The sequence below is a fragment of the Mus caroli genome, unplaced genomic scaffold (genome assembly GCF_978045245.1).
Source record: "Mus caroli unplaced genomic scaffold, Mus_caroli_1 scaffold_3, whole genome shotgun sequence".
Classification (NCBI taxonomy): domain Eukaryota; kingdom Metazoa; phylum Chordata; class Mammalia; order Rodentia; family Muridae; genus Mus; species Mus caroli.
Window position 1 is genome coordinate 82,827,993 of NW_028227258.1, and position 16,470 is coordinate 82,844,462.

A 16,470-nucleotide genomic window follows, 5' to 3' on the forward strand; every position below is an offset into this window, starting at 1 on the left:
TGGAAAATTGAGAACATAACTTGATAGGACAGTTATATCGGACATGATGACTCTGGGCAGGGGCAGTTAACAGTAGTATTTTAAATGTAAAACAATAAAACCAATCAGCGAAATGAGAAACACACACACACACACACACACACACACACACACACACACACACACACAAAATCCCAGGTCCAGGTAAAGACCATTCAGGTCTGCACTTGGAAGCCGGTGATGTGAAAGTCTCAAAGGAAGAGGCATCTTTCTGGAAGGATGCCACAGGTCGCAGAAGAACAGGGAGCTGCCGTGCCTGGGAAGGAGCTTTAAAGTTTCAGAGCCATAACGAATGTAAGGTAATCCCAGCACTTGAGAGGCAGAGGCAGGTGGATTTCTGAGTTCGAGGCCAGCCTGGTCTACAAAGTGAGTGCCAGGACAGCCAGGGCTATACAGTGAAACCCTGTCTCGAAAGAAAATTAAAAAAAAAAAAAAAAGATTAGGGATGGATTTGGAGACACAAAGAACGTCATTTCTGTTAGGGCAACAACAGTTAACACTGCAGCTGAAGGCTGTGGCTCTGCTCATCCAAAGCGTGATTTTGCAGAGGATGACAAAGCTAAGGCTTTGGGTCCGGTGCCCCTGGAACTGTGGGTTGAGTGTGTAACACACCTCGCACCCCCCAGCCCCCCCCCCCCAGGGGCTCCAGTGTTAAAGACTTGGTCCTCAGGTAGTGAGGCTGTTTTGGAAGACTCTGGGACTTTCTGGAGATGGAGGCTCGCTGGAGGAAGTGGTTGAAGTTTTAGAGCCCTACCCCGCTTGCTATCTACCGTTTGGACTGCGGAGGACACACTTTAACCGGTTTGGGCAGCCGTGCTTCCCCTGCCAAGGTGGGTGGTGTCCCTTCTTAAACTTAACTTAGGGAAACCCCTCCTCCCTTAAGTTGTTTTTATCAAGGCCTCCCGTCACAGCAACGAGAAACAATAACCAACGCAAGGACTACAGGGCTTAGGCGTCTCTGGAGGAGTTCCCATGCCCTTCAAGGTCTGAAGAGAACTCTCCAGAACCAAGTTTGGCATCGTCATCGCCATAACTCCCCATGAGGCACGCATACTCACCTGGGGTGGAATTAATTTCCCCAGTGACCACGGTGCACCCTCAATCTTATCTGCTTTGGGATTTCACTGGTAAAATATAGACCTGCCATCTTCATCTGACAGCTGCTGAGGTCTCCTCTCTGTAATTGTCACCGGAAGCATTTAGCCATCTCTGAAGAGGGTCAAATACTGAAGAACGGAGTCGCCTTCTGAATTGCAGACCCATCTCTCCTAAATGTTTTATTAAATGCTGCTCCCAGGACTGGACTATGAAGGTGTGCTGCGCCAGGCCAAGTGCACATGGGAACAGGGCCCGCAACATTTATCTTGCAGACAGTCCACAAAAGCAGACTTGGTGATCTGGATAGCTCAAGGCAAGCAAACATGCTTCTAATTATAGAATCAGAGTTGGGTTTTGTTTGTTTGTTTTTGTTGTTTGTTTTATAGAGGTCATTTTCATCCATCCCACAGCTGCTGAGAGATTTAGGGAAATAATAAATAGCCATGAGTTTCAGTTATGGTAAAAAAATAAATAAATAAAAATTAAAAAGTGGGGCTTCAGGTATAGCTGAGTGGAAGAGCACTTGCTTAGCATAGACAAGACCCAGGGTTCATTCCCTGCACCATAAGAGAAAGGACTGAGGTTGTGAGATTTTTGTTTAGCTTGGTTTGCTTGGGCTTCTGGTGCTTGAGATGGAACCCAGCCCTACTCTTGCTACCACAAAGCCACACCCAGTTGAGAATACACCATTGAGTTAAAACTGCAGTAGGTAGAAATCCTGGCTTTGTCCAGAGCTGGTAGTGTGAGCCAGGCAAAGTTACCCGTCGGTGCAATCTCAGGCTTCACTGTATCTGTAGTGTTGCCCCCTCTCAGAAAGAGAGGGAGGGTGAGTCTTAACACGGTGTGTAGCTGAGATTCTGGTTCATATGCCCCTAATACTCTGTCTGATTTGTGAACCTTTTAGCTTGAGTCTCTGTCTTACCTATTGCAGTTCTTTATTTGTATCTTGGGAACTGGTGGAATTACCAATGAGTGTGTGTGTGTGTGTGTGTGTGTGTGTGTGTGTGTGTGTGTGTGTGTGATTTTTCTTATTCTGGATGAATTTCAAATCCTTCCAAACTCTTTGAGATGAAAGGTCATCAAAGTAAAGGCCTCAAAAGAAATTGTTTTGCTTTCTCTGCCCATTAAAACCCATTTCTTCAACTCAATTCTGTCCTTGTAGGCCAAAAGCAGCCATGGGGAAACAGGTAAACAATAGCTATTCATATGTTCCAATAAATTATTATGAGAGGGACTGGGAAGGAGCCCAGATGGTAGAGCGCTTGTCTATTGTGCATGCAGTACTGGGTTCCACACTCAGCATTGCAAAACCTGGGTGTGATGGAAAATAAACATAAAATCCCAGGTACCAGAGGTGGAGCCAGGAGGAGGAGTTCAAAGCCATCCTTGGCTACATAGGGAATTGGAGGTTAGCTTGGCCACTTGAAAAAGACCTGTAACAACACACACACACACACACACACACACACACACACACATATACACACACACACACAGACTCACACATAAATCATGCACTGGTGCACACACACACACACTTCATGATGCTCCCAGTTTTCGAAGTAGAAACATTGGGAGGTGAGCTAAGCTCTGCAGTGCACAACTTGTTCATCCATCCATTCCGAATGGATGCTGGAGATGTTGGTCAGAACAGCAATGCAGAAAAAAAAAATCGCTAAAGTAAAAGCAACCTGGCTGGCTCTGGATTCTCACCATGACAGTATTGTACTAAGAAACACCCTTCAGCAACACGCCCAGTACACTCGCAGGGAGGCTTTGCACCTCACAAGTTGCCCATTCTGCCCACAAGCAAGTGAAATAGGAACAACTGAAGCTAGTCCCCAGTAGCAAAGTCACAGAGCTAATGACAAGACCATCCCTTCCAGGACCTCTTACCCGGAGAGTCCAATCAAAACCCACTCACCCAACCCAAATTCCAGGGACAGGTCAACACAGGAAAGGTTGGAAGAAGAATCAAAAGGAAATACTCTTATTTTCTTTTATTCCTTTTTAACTTCCATGTTTTAGTACATTTGAATCTATTCTGAATTATACCTGTGGTGCTGTATTTATATTGTATTATTTGTTTTAATTTTATCTCTGTGTGTGTGTGCCAGTCATGTGCAGGTGCCATCCATGTCCAGGTTCTCATGGGGTCCAGAAGAGGGTGTTGGATCTCTTGGAGTTACAGGGATGGGTGCTGGGAGCCAAACTCAGGGCTTCTGGGAGACTAGCACACAGCCTTAACCATGGAGCCAGCCCTACTCTTGTTTCCTTAAAAAAAGGAAAAAAAAATGTGTCTTTACAGTGTCTAATTTCTCTTGTGACACACAGTCAGAGGTAAGTTAAGAGGATTGTTTCAGTGTTTCCTAAATCATTATTATGATTTTGAGTTTTTTCTCAATGAACACTTATTTATAGTACACCGGCCCACCTTACATTCCAACAGCATATTGTTGTTGTTGGTGGTGGTGGTTTTTAATGAATCTTAAATTCATTTAGGACCTTTACTTTTTGAAGATCACAGTTTTTTTTTCTTTTTCTTTTCTTAAGTTTTATTTATTTCTATTGCATATGTCTGAGAGTCTTACCTGCACGTATGTGTGCACATGACGTGCATGCCTGATGCTCTGGGGGGTGGGGGTGGGGCGGGCCAGAAGAAAGATGCCCTGGCATTACAGATGTGGTTGTGAATCATCACGTGGGTTCCTGGAACTGAACCCAGGTCTTCTGTAAGGGCAATAAGCAGTCTTAGCTGCTGAGCCATTTCTCCAGTAACCAGAAGAAAGCTTGAGGTCTTTTTTATTTGTTTGTTTTTGACTTTTGTTTTCTACAAAAAGCATGCTCAGTGCTTTTTGGTGAAACATTCATTTTTCCTTCTGATTTCACCAACTTCCTAAGGAAAATCAACATGACTGTGGTCAAACTTTATCAGATTAAGCTGTGGTAAAAAGCATGTGGCATGCAGAAATTGAAATCAATTAATTTGGGTGCCATTTATACCCTAGGCTAGATTAAAAGCCATGGGATCTAAAATTTTTTAGGGTACCAAGATTATAGTTGTATATAAATTTAATTGGCTATGACATGTTATTTTATTTTTTTCACAACCATTTAAAAGAAAACAAAACAGTTCTTGACGTCTTGGTAAGTTTTGGCTCTGGGTTGGTAAAGGAAGAGTGCCAGGTTATATAAAAATAGGCACCGTTCCAGAGGGAGACAGGAGCTTTGGAAATCCCTGAAAGGAGGTAACAGAACAGCTGGAAATTGCAAAGAAACAGAAGGATGATGTGCAGAAGAGAAGGTGGCCCTGGTGGCCCTGGTGGCCCTGGGTGCCAGGCATGGCGAGGGAGGCAAAGCTTATGCAAAAGATAAGCCACAGATCCATCGAAGTCTGTCAGTCCTATGCAAGGGACAAACTCATGGCTTCCCCCAGCCTCAATTCTATTGAGAAATTTTCAGAAACAGTGACCTCCCCTTTTGGATGGGTCACCAGCAGAGACGTTCCAGAGACTCAGATGGTTCCTTTAGAAGGAACCTGAACTACCATGAAAACCTGAGAGAGCAGGGACCAGTCAGAGAGGCAGGATCTGAGGAGGCAGTCCTGAGGTAGCAGTTCTACCAGGTGAGGAAAACCCAATGCTGCCAAGTTCCAAAGTGTAGGCGGCAGGAAGCTTGCAGCAGACCCTGAAATGCATAGGGATAGGTAGCCCTTCCCTTCCTTGGTAGCCTGGGGTAGATGTCATTAACCGAGAATCACTGTTCTGTTTGATAACCCCTGACCCTGAGGTCAGCCAGTGGGCAACCTCTGCAGCCTCCTGTCTGCGTCACTGTACTCCAGTCTGACAACTGCTGATCTACCAGTCTTGCCTTGTTGTGGTGGCTGCTTTCCTTCCCTTGCAACCCATTTGGGAGATGGGTTCTTGCGGGAACATTCACTACCCTAGAGGCCTCCACTGAAAGTCTCTGGAGGGTGGGAGAACCTGCTTAGCCCAAGACATAACTGGTCAGCAGGGCTCCTGATACACAAAGAAGGGTGACCATCAAGTGAAGACAGCTCTGACAGATTGTCCTGTACAGGCTCAGCATAAACCATAGGGAAGACGGACGCCGTCAGTTCAACTGACTGACACCCACACACTTGCAAGTTTCTAATTTTCAAGGACACATGGAAAAAAAAAACATTTTTTAGCACTGCATCTATTTGTTTTTCTTTTTTTTTCTTTTCTTTTTTTTTTTTTTTTGCCCCTTCTGATGTCCTTTTTTCCCCTTTGCTATATTTCAGAAGTATTTTGTTTTCTTTTGCTTTGTTTTGTTTTCAGACAGGGTTTCTCTGTGTAACAGAACCCTGTTAGCCTTGAACTCACAGAGGCTTTTGCATCCCAAGTGCTGGGACTAAAGACGTGTGTCACCACACTCAGATAAGAAGTACTTTACTTTTTTATTGTTTTAAAAAAGCAATTTTATAATCCCAGCACTTGGGAGGCAGAGGCAGGTGGATTTCTGAGTTCGAGGCCAGCCTGGTCTACAGAATGAGTTCCAGGACAGCCAGGGCTACACAGAGAAACTCTGTCTCGATAAACCAAAAAAAAAAAAAAAAAAAAAAAAAAAAAAAAAAAGCAATTTTAATCTCAGCACTCAGGAGGCAGAAGCAGGTGGCTCTCTGTGAGTTCGAGGCCAGCCTGGTCTACAAAGCAAGTTCCAGGACAGCCAGGGCTGTTACACAGAGAAACCTTGTCTTAAACTACTCTCCCTTCTTCCCCCCAAAAGAAAGAAAAATGATACTGGGGAATGTTGGCCCCTTGACGTTCTTTGCTTCTGAGCAGCAAGATGTGAGCGTCCTGCCCTAGTACATATCCCCATCGTGAATCTACTGTGCCACAACAGGATTGAAGCTTCTTGGACTAGGGCTTCTCTGAACCAAAATGATGTTTCTCTCCGTCTCTCTCCTTCCTGCCTGTCCCATTCTCATCTCACTATATGACCCAGGCTGACTTTGAACTCACGACCCTCCTTTCTCAGCCTCTGAAGTACTATTTCCTTTTCTCTCTTTAAGTTCATTTGTCTTGAGGACTTGTTAGAGCAGCAGGAGCCTGATTAATGCTGCTTTCTTTTCTGTAAAAAGTCTCCAATCTTCCAAAGTCCAAGTTGGATTCACCAGACAGCCTTCCTGTGTAAGCTTCTGAAAATAACAGCTATGTCTTATTTGTCTCGGTTCATTTCTTCCCATTTAGGTCAGACTCTCGCTATGTATCCAGGCTGGCTTCAGATTCTTGGGTTCACGTGATCTTGTAGCCTCAGCCTCTTGACCAACTGGGACCATAGGCAGGTTACCATGGCTTAGCTGTGTCGCTGGTCATTCTTAATGGTCAGCACAGAGCTTTGCATTCCATTGAGACTGAAGACAAATGTCACAAGAAAAATAAGCACTTCTTTCAATGCAGGATGAATAATCTAATTTCAAGAACGGCCTTAAATTTTCCTATTCTGATAAGGCACTGAAGGATAAAGTCAAAAGAATGTTTTTTTTTTTAAATTACATGCATTCATGTATCCTTATATTTATAATCAGCTTTTGTTAGATATCATTAATACATTGTAAAATTCACCCTTTAAAAATACATAACTTTCTTTTTCTCCCCCCCTTCCGTTTGAGACAGGGTCTGATTATGTAGTCCTGGAACTCCTATGCAAACCAGGCTGATCTTGAATGCTTGGGATTGCCTGCCTCTGCCTCCCAAGTGCTGGGTTTAAAGGCATGGTCCTCCATACCTGGTTCACATAGCTTTAGATATTCCAATTGTGTTCTGAAATGTATGAAAGCAAGCTATATGCAATGAATCTCATTTAGTATGGTTGGATTAGTAATACAAGCACTGTCAGCTTATGTGCACTCTTAAAATGCCACTTCGCCAAGTAACTTTCAGACCGACAGTGGTGGTACATGCCTTCCAGAGAGGCTGCCCACACCCATCTCAAACTCGGCTAACTAAGTAACTAACCAACGGCTGGCTAGATGCCACAAGTTTATTTGGAAAGGATTACAATCTTTAGATATTCTACAACTTTTTATTTTTTTAAAATATGTACCACAGGATTTCTATAACTCTTGGTCTATGATTATCCAGTGGAGTGAACTGCTCCATCAAGGAGCTGCAGTAACAGTTTGGAGCTGTTACAAGTGAGTCAGAGATGCTGCTGTGGCCCAATGGGTAGACCAAGAGTCAGTAAGATGTGCTACGATGCACGGGAAGTTGTCCTCGAGCAGAATCAGGTCGCTCCAAGTGGCAACAGGCATGGCTGAGAACCCCTCCTTGAAACTCTCGAGGCAACACAAGGTGCTATTCGAGGAGAGCATGGTTAGGTAGAGATACTTCTACCACAACTGGTTGTAGGTTGTGCTTTTTCAAAGCAAGAAGACAGGGTGGTGTAGCATTGCATAGGCTCTGGAGTCAGAAAGACCTAGAATGCAATCCAACCAGTTCTAACAAGTCAGAGCTTGGGTTGTTAACTGTAGAATCAACACCTGTACATGTGTAGAGATAAGCCCTTATCTAAGCTGAAGCAGGCTTTGACTTTAAACCTCACCACTGGGGAGAAAAAGCATCATATCCATGCCCACATGAACACTTTCTCTCTCTCTCTCTCTCTCTCTCTCTCTCTCTCTCTCTCTCTCTCTCTCTCTCTCTCTCACACACACACACACACACACACACACACACACACACACACACCACACATGCCATACAACACACACATGTCACACATACACCTCACATACACACACACATATGTCACACAAACACGCACGTCACACAAACACACACACACGTCTCACACACACACGCGTCTCACCCGCGTCACACACACACATCACACACACGTCACACATACATGTCACACACACATACACACAACCATCAAGTCCTAGAAGTGCTTTGAGAAATATTAAATGAGGAGAGGTGGCTGGTATTCAGGGAAATCACAGTCAAAAATAAATATTAGAAATGAATATAAATTTCTTCTATATTTAGAAGCCAACATAGAATAGAATGTGTTGTTTTATTTGTTTTTTCCAAATAAACAATTTATCTACACTCCTGGACTTCCCATCTGCTGGACATTGTATATTCCTATTATGAAACTTGCTTGTGCTTAAGACACTTTCTCTCTCTCTCCTTCTCCCTCTCCCTCTCGCTCTCCCTCTCCCTCCCCCTCCCTCTCCCCTCCTTCCCCTTTCCCTTCTCTGGGAGTTTGAGTGTCTTTGCTCCACCTCACACACCCACACTGCCACTCCACGTGAGATTTATGGGGGAGGCTGTTTTCTCTTGCAGCTTTCTTATAGAACCCAGGACCATCAGGAACAGCACTACCCACAATAAGCTTTTGCCCTCCCTCATTGATCACCAATTAAGAAAATGCCCTCTAGGGAGCCCATAGCCCCATCGTATAGAGGCATTTTCTTAATTGAAGTTCCCTGCTCTCAAATGACCTTAGCTTGTGTCAAGTTGACATAAATCCATCCAGCACAATGATGTATAATTGATCTATGCTAACAAGCATTTTAAGTCTGGGGAGACCATGCACCCACCCACCCTTGGCAACTACTGCTGCTCAGGCAGACCCCAGCCTTGGTCAGAGAAACAATGGAAAATACGTGATGATTTCGTGCTTGGTACTAGATGAGACCTGTTCATCCCCCTCCTCTCAGGCTCAGGGGAATTCTAGGGACGAGGCGACAAGACAGTGTGGGAATGAGAACTGCACAATGACCTCTTCCAGACATGACATTGACATTGCATGACTCACAGAAACTGTGACTACCTCACAAGCCCTGCACGAGATTGGGCCCATCATCATCCCATCATGGATAGGAGAGTGCCTTGGGAGGCCCTGCCTCTCCCTGAGGAACTGCAGGCAGTTCATTGTTGGGGGAGGAGGGACATTTTTTTTATTCTCAGTGGTCTAGCTATGAGTAAGCTGTCCATGTTTCGGTAAATAACCGCACACCTATGCTCATGTGAGCAGCCTGATAAAATCAACAAGTCTTTCTCTCTCTCTCTCTCTCTCTCTCTCTCTCTCTCTCTCTCTCTCTCTCTCTCACACACACACACACACACACACACACACAGAGTTAGGAAAGGACACAGGGATTTGTTGCGGGAAAGAAAGGGTTAGGTAAAGAGGGGTTGGGGGCAAGAGAAAAGTGATGGGGGGTGGGAACACAACCAAATACATTATATCCTTGAATGCAATTGCCAAAGAAGGCTCTCATTCTTTGTGACTTACCAAACAAAAGAATAATATTTGGTGACACATAAAAGATCTGTGATATAGATAGAAAGTTCTGATTTCTAGGCCAGGGTGTGGCTCAGTGGCAGAGCCTGTGCCTGACATGTATGAAGTCCTGGGTTCCTCCTCCACTAGAGCAAGTGTTGATTCCAGCATGTATAAGTTAGGTTTCACTGGAAGCCAGCCTTGCTGAGCTCCAAATGACTTTGTCATTGTGTATGACAGTTCTGGGGCTATAGCTGCATAGGAATGGTCTAGCCTGCAACCTGAAATGGTTGCTAGGTGTGCCTTACAGCAGAGTGTGCAGCTCTGATTGAGACAGACAATACATTCTAAGCCCTGGGGAACACCAACAATCGCTCTCTCCCTTTGCATTGCAAAGAGGGTTACTCCATATTCTTTCATTATAAAGTGATATCCTCAAGTATAACTATACAACCAGAAACATAATTACAACATACCAACAAAGAACCAAAGGAGAGAGGTACTGACATCATCCAGTCTTGTGCATTTGTAGAAGGTGATGGTAAGGGAGGGGGCAAAGTCGGCTTGTGTGCGTCAGGAGGATTTCCCTCTACGTCTTGTAGCTGACTACCTAGAGGCCAGTGCCCTCCTTTCAACTGTTAGATAACCTCATTGCAGTTGGGTGTTTGCCTTTACCTCACAGGCCTCAGGGTTAATCCTGATTCACACCAGGCCTGTCATCAAGATTCTTATGTTCCTGTCTGTACTTGATTTTAGAAAGAGATGAATAATTCAACCATGGAGAAGACAATAGAGAGGAATTTATCTGGGATCTTTCTAGAAAGGATATCCTTGCTGATTAAAAACAGACACCCAGGATTAGGGTGCGGCTCAGGGATAGAGTCCTTTAATAATGAAAAACCTTCCTCCCTCCATCTTAGACTTTAAAGCTATCTTATAGTGAAGACAAACTACGTTCATTCCTGTCTATGATTCAAACTCTGTTTCTCAAGGACTAGGCTATGTTCCCTCATCTGTAAGCAACTACAAATGGTTCTGCACTACTGTATCATCTGTTCCAGAAATGGCAATCATGTCTTTGTTTCAAAAGGTTATTTATAACCATCTTGAAACCCTCTTTGTTTCAAAAATGTATAGGACCAACCATGACTACCTTGTTTTACCCACTGTGCAAGCACGTCTTTGTTTCAAGAGGCCATTAGGACTAACTCATTTGTTCTGCTCCTGTAATTCCACCTCTTTTGCCAAATCCCCCATTTGAAAGCCCCCTACCCTCAGCTATAAAAGCTTTGTCTTTCTCACATCTGTTGGTGACCTTTCCAACCCCACCTTAGGACGAGGCAGCCTGTGTACACAAATAAAAAAAAAAACTTGCTTTAATAGATTGCTTGCTTTAATTAATTTGGCCATTAATTAATTAGTTTCAGGCAAGTGGCCTTCCTCCTCCCTTCTTTGGGATTAGCAACAGTGTGTACTGTCTTCGTGGTAGTGAGGGCCCTGCCCTGAATGTAGCCTGGTATCAAAGCCACTTCCATTTGTTCTGAAGAGCAGTAAACATTTCCAGTAAGATGTGACATGGTCTTTTTAATGGAAACCCAGCAAAACAGAAGTCATGCCTTATCAAATTTTGCTCACATTGACCGGGGCCAGGTACATAGTAAGGTATTATTCTCAATGCTGCTGAAACAGGCAAAAGTATCACATGGCATCTCTAACACTTTGTACTCAAGAGTTCTAACCTAGAATTCTGTGTTTGCTTCTCACATTGGCTTTCCCACTGAAGTGCTTTGACCAGTGACTGTTTAGCCTAAGGATCCTTAAGGAGGTTAATTGTTTGAGAGAACTCTAGCACACAGCGAAAGGTTTCTGCCTGACATTTGCTTGGCTGGTTTGATTACTGGTCAGTGTTAGCATGCATCATTGTGTCCATTAGAATTCACTTCACATCCTGTCTGACCCTTGCTTTTACTGGATACACCTTTGTAATTCCAAATTATGCCCATATTATAATCTGATTATCATAAAACCTTATTAGAATTTTCATTTCCAAATTCCTCTGGATTCCTTCTTATTTATTTCTGTGGTTTGTTCTGTTTTGGAACTGAACTGAAGGACTGGCCTCCCGAGGCAGTATGATACAACAATGGCGTTTCCTCCAGGATCTCTTGTCCTCCTCTCTTCTTTTAAAATGAAATGTCTTTTTTGTGGCCACAGATTTTGTCTGGAACATTTCCTTTTTGTTTCAGGACTTCGTATTAATAGTCTTTAGAAAGGTGGCTGCTGAATGGAAATGTTCATCTTTGTTACTTTATCTGCAAATATCTTTCATTTTCCTTAATCTGTCAGAAAGCAGTTTTGCCTGGTATAGAATTCTGGGTTGATAGTTCTTTTCTTAAGAGAATAAAACCAAACAAACAAAAAATAATGTCCCACTTCTTTCTGGCTGGTGGTTGCTGATGATAATCTTCTCATTTGAATTGCAGTTCCCTACATGGAAAAACGGGATTAGAACAAGCATGCCCATCCTGTGTAGGGAGGGCACCACAGGGCATGTTTCCTGCATCTCTAGTTGTAATGTAGATGTGGAGAGGGGTTTCAAGTCAAGTCTAGGACTCTGCTTAACAATGGAAAAGGAGATGATTACAGAAAAGCATCCTGAACAGTCTCTGTATCAGCTCTTGCATCCAGGTTCCTGCCGGTTTGAGAGTTCCTATTCTGACTCCTTCAGTGATGAACAGTGCTATGGAAGTGTAAGCTAAATAAGCCCTTTTCTCCCCAAGTTGCTTTGGTCATGGTGTTTCACCATAGTCATAGTAACGTAAACTAAAACAAGCATAGTAGACTTCACTATGTCATTGTGTATATACATAATGAATTTGGATCATAGTCATTCTCCCCACCTCTCATTTCCCTCTCACCCCTGATAATCCCCTTCCTCTCTTGAGTTAGCCTCCTTCCACTTTCATGTCTTCTTCTTTTTATTTTTCTTGCTTTGGGTTTTTTGGTGACACATCTACTAGGATGCTTACCAGGAACATGCTAGAGGAGTTGTTTAAGGAGCAAGGCCACCTTATCAGCGGCTACACCCCTGAGGAAAATGTTGCATATAGATCTTCAGGGAGGACGGATGGAGCCTCATGAGTTCCTCTATCTCCATGACTGGAAGCTGATCCACCCAGTCTTATCCAGGTCTTGTAGAGGCAATCCCAGCTGCTGTACGTGCAAGCCTACAGTGATCATCTGCCTGAACGCCACATTTCCATAACACCCTCTGTCTCTTACATTCATTCTATTACATTATTACAATATTCCCTGAGCTCAATGATCATCTTTATGCATACAAAAAATAGATAGAAACCTAGGTTCGTCCCACAAGCCACCATTTACTAACCTCTGATCTAAAAAGGCTCATCCTATTCACTTTTACTTCCTGCCTCCTCTATGCATATTTTAATTAGCAAGATTTTTAAATTAGTCAAATCTATCACTGCAAAATAAGTTATTTCACTTAAATGCAGCAGAGTTTTACTGTCTGACAAATGAGTACATTTTTACAAATCTGTACTTTTAAATCTTTTTTTTTTTTTCTGTTTGTTGTTACAGAGATTGTCTTAGGGTTTCTATTCCTGCACAAACATCATGACCAAGAAGCAAGTTGGGGAGGAAAGGGTTTATTCAGTTTACAATTCCATATTGCTGTTTATCACCAAGGAAGTCAGGACTGGAACTCAAACAGGTCAGGAAGCAGGAGCTGATGTAGAGGCCATGGAGGGATGTTCTTTACTTGCTTGCCTCCCCTGGCTTGCTCAGCCTGCTCTCTTATAGAACCAAGACTACCAGCCCAGAGATGGTCCCACCCACAAGGGGCCTTTCCCCCTTGATCACTAATTGAGGAAATGTCTTACAGTTGGATCTCCTGGCGGCATTTCCCCAACTAAAGCTCCTTTCTCTGTGATAACTCCAGCTGTGTCAAATTGACACAAAACTAGCCAGTACAAAAGATTAACCTCAGATATACACTAAGAACTCATTTTACCATGGAGCTACACATGTCGCTGAAGACGACATTTTTCACTTAACCAATAGTGAGAATAATGAATCCTATTTCAAGTTAGGACCTATCTCATTCGACTTTCATTTTTTAAAATATATTATATTTTTTATTTGTTTGTTCAATTGTATTTAGTTATTTTTGAGACTGAGTCTCCCTATATAGCCCCGACTGTCTTGAAACTCACTAGATCAGGCTGGCCTTGAACTCACAGAGATCCACCTGCCTCTGCCTTCTGAGTGTCTCGATTAAAGACAGGTGTGACACAGTGCCCAGCAGATTTATTTTATTTTTATCTATGGGTATGGGTATATACATGTGAGTGCTGGTGCCCTTGGAGGACAGAAGAGGGCATCCGAAGCCCTGGAGCTGGAGTTACGGGAGATTATGAGTCAGCTGACTTGAGTGTTGGGAACTGAGCTAGGGTCCTCTACAAAAGCACTTCATGCTCTTAACTGCTGAGCTCTTTCTCCAGCCTTCATTTGACGCTGTGACAACTGATTTCAATTTTATTGGAGTTGTGTATATGACCAGTGAGAACATGCAAATTTAAAGTTAAATTTGCAGTGGGGAGAAAATGAAAAATAAAAGGATATATGTAGCAAATTGTCTATTGGAAATTATCCCATCAGGTAAGAGACCTGGAGACAGTGGGGTGTGATGCTCTGTCATATTCTGAATAAGACCTGCAATTACCACCCAGTCAAAGGGAAGACAGCTCTGACTGTGCATGTGCACAGGGCCTTCCAGCTCTGCACTCTGTGCTGATGGAGCAGTGAGTGTACCACTGACTTAATATAAGCTTGGCTTCAACCAGAAAAAAGAAATCTACCACTATAAACGTAGGGCTCGACCTAAAGAGGATCCCTGGCAAGTTAAAAGTATAATTTATTAAAATGGCACTAATTAGCCTGGAAAAAAATAATACAGCAATTCTTTCCCCAAGTCCCAGGATAAACAATGCCTGTAAAAAGAAAGGCTTGTCAGTTTCTAATGGCAGTGAGTGACTCTTAAGTCAGGGAGGACAATTTAGACAGGAAGCAGCATTTCTCAGTCTTTTGAATTATGGAATAAACAAAACAGATGGCCAAAAGTACCCTATAAGAAAACCATGTGGAGCTGATGTTCACTTTACTGAGAAGCAGTTAATGGTAGAACCCAAGTGAGCGGTGACTTGACAGAGCTGATCTCACTTTCTCTTGTCTCTTTGGAACGCCTTCACCTTCCGGGCGCCGACAGAGGAGCTGGCTGGGCTTCATGGCAGTATGGATGCTGACCAAGAGCCTTCGAGCTCCTTAAAGACCCGGAATTCCAGCCTTTCATCGGGTACTTTGAAAGCTGTTCCTTCTGTTCTGCACTTTTATTTTCTTCCTTACATGCCCTTATAGAGAAAAGAAGTCTTCCTTTTTTTTTTGAAGTCCATTGTATGAAGTTGTTTAATGAATTACAGTAGATGCTACATCTTATAAACCTTTGCCTAACCCAAGGTTACAGAGATTTCCTCCTGGAAATTTCATAATTTTAGAGTTTAATATTTTTGGTTTTGGTTATTTATTTATTTATTTATTTATTTAAGGCAGCTGTGTAGCCCAGGCTGGCCTTCCACTGATGAGTCTCTTGCCTCAGCTTTCAGAGAATTGGAGGCACATGTTGTTACCATACCTGGCCTTAGTTGTAGGTTTTATGTATAGGTCAACACAGAAGGCAGTTTCCAAGTCAGGTGTTTTTGTTTTGGGTTTTTTTTTTTTTTTGCATATGACGTATTCCGAGTCAGGTTATTATTATTTTTTAATATATAGTGAAAGATTCAGATGTTTGAGTTGTTTTTAAACTTGTTTGTAAGTATAGCATCATCTGCTAACTCTTTCTCCACGGGACATTGTACATTTGCTTCAACTGTATGCATAAGTTTGCACACACTGTTTGCTGCCTGGACCCCTGCATAAAGTGTGTTTCTGACTGTGGACAGTCTCACTCCCCTAATGGGCACCTGCGTTCCTGTAACTTCCTCTCCTCTGCTCCCTTAATCATTCTCATCTGTCACATCTACACATTTGCTCTTTTGCACTTTGTCAATTTCCACTCTTCCCTTAAAAATCTCACCTTCTGCAGCACAGCATGTATTTATGGTCACTGCAGGGAACCATTGCTTTTGATGGTTCTTCAATTTCCTTCTCATCTCTACTCGAGAAGGAAATTGTGAGGCATTTTATTCCTGTCTGCATTTATATCACCCTCGATGTGTAATTCACACCCTGCCCTTTCGCCCGGGGTTTCTCATGGTTTGCAGCCAGCCAATTCCCTTTCCATTTGTTTTGGTTCATTGATGACATCATGATGCGCAGGAAAGCGAGCCACACTCCATCTGAACTCTACTTCCCCATAGTTTTATAACCTGCTTCAAATGCAGTCTGGGGCTTGGTCTCTTCATCCAAACAAAACAAAACAAACAACTGTTTGTTGACAACACGAAGGAGGATCTATCATTGTTAGTATTTGTTTTTCATGTCTATTCCTATGCCCTGCATATAGTAGATGCCCAGTGCCACTGATGTTCTATTATGAATCTAAATAGAATTACATATTCTAAATAGATTGCAGCTATTAGAAATGCTAACCGCTTGGCCTAAGCAGTCAGAGCTGTAGTCTAAAACACCATTCCCCAGGACCTGCTGGCCAAAACCTAGCATTCTAAGACTGCTGATGGTGCAGAGTATTTTAATTTAGAATAAAATAGAAGATGTTGGGTACCAAAATGGGATTCAGATACTATCTCCATCTACTCTAAATTTGTCTTGCTTTTCATTCATTAAATATTAAAATAACCAAGAGCTATATTCTGGATCCCAAGACTCCTAGCCTAGCAGACATTGCCAAAACCTAGACCACTGAAATTCTAGCGTCTAACTTGATGCTGGTATTTTGTAGCTATATCACAATTTTCATGATTTGCTTTGTTTTGTTTTTGCTTTTGCAGTCCTGGGGTTTGAACCCAGGGCTTTGCA

At 43.0% G+C, this 16,470-nt stretch overlaps 1 protein-coding gene across 1 annotated transcript in view; it reads right to left on the reverse strand.

Moving 5' to 3' along the window:
• Spmip2 (sperm microtubule inner protein 2) overlaps positions 1-16,470 on the reverse strand; it is an 84,678-nt gene that overhangs the window by 26,326 nt on the left and 41,882 nt on the right. The window lies entirely within an intron of this gene.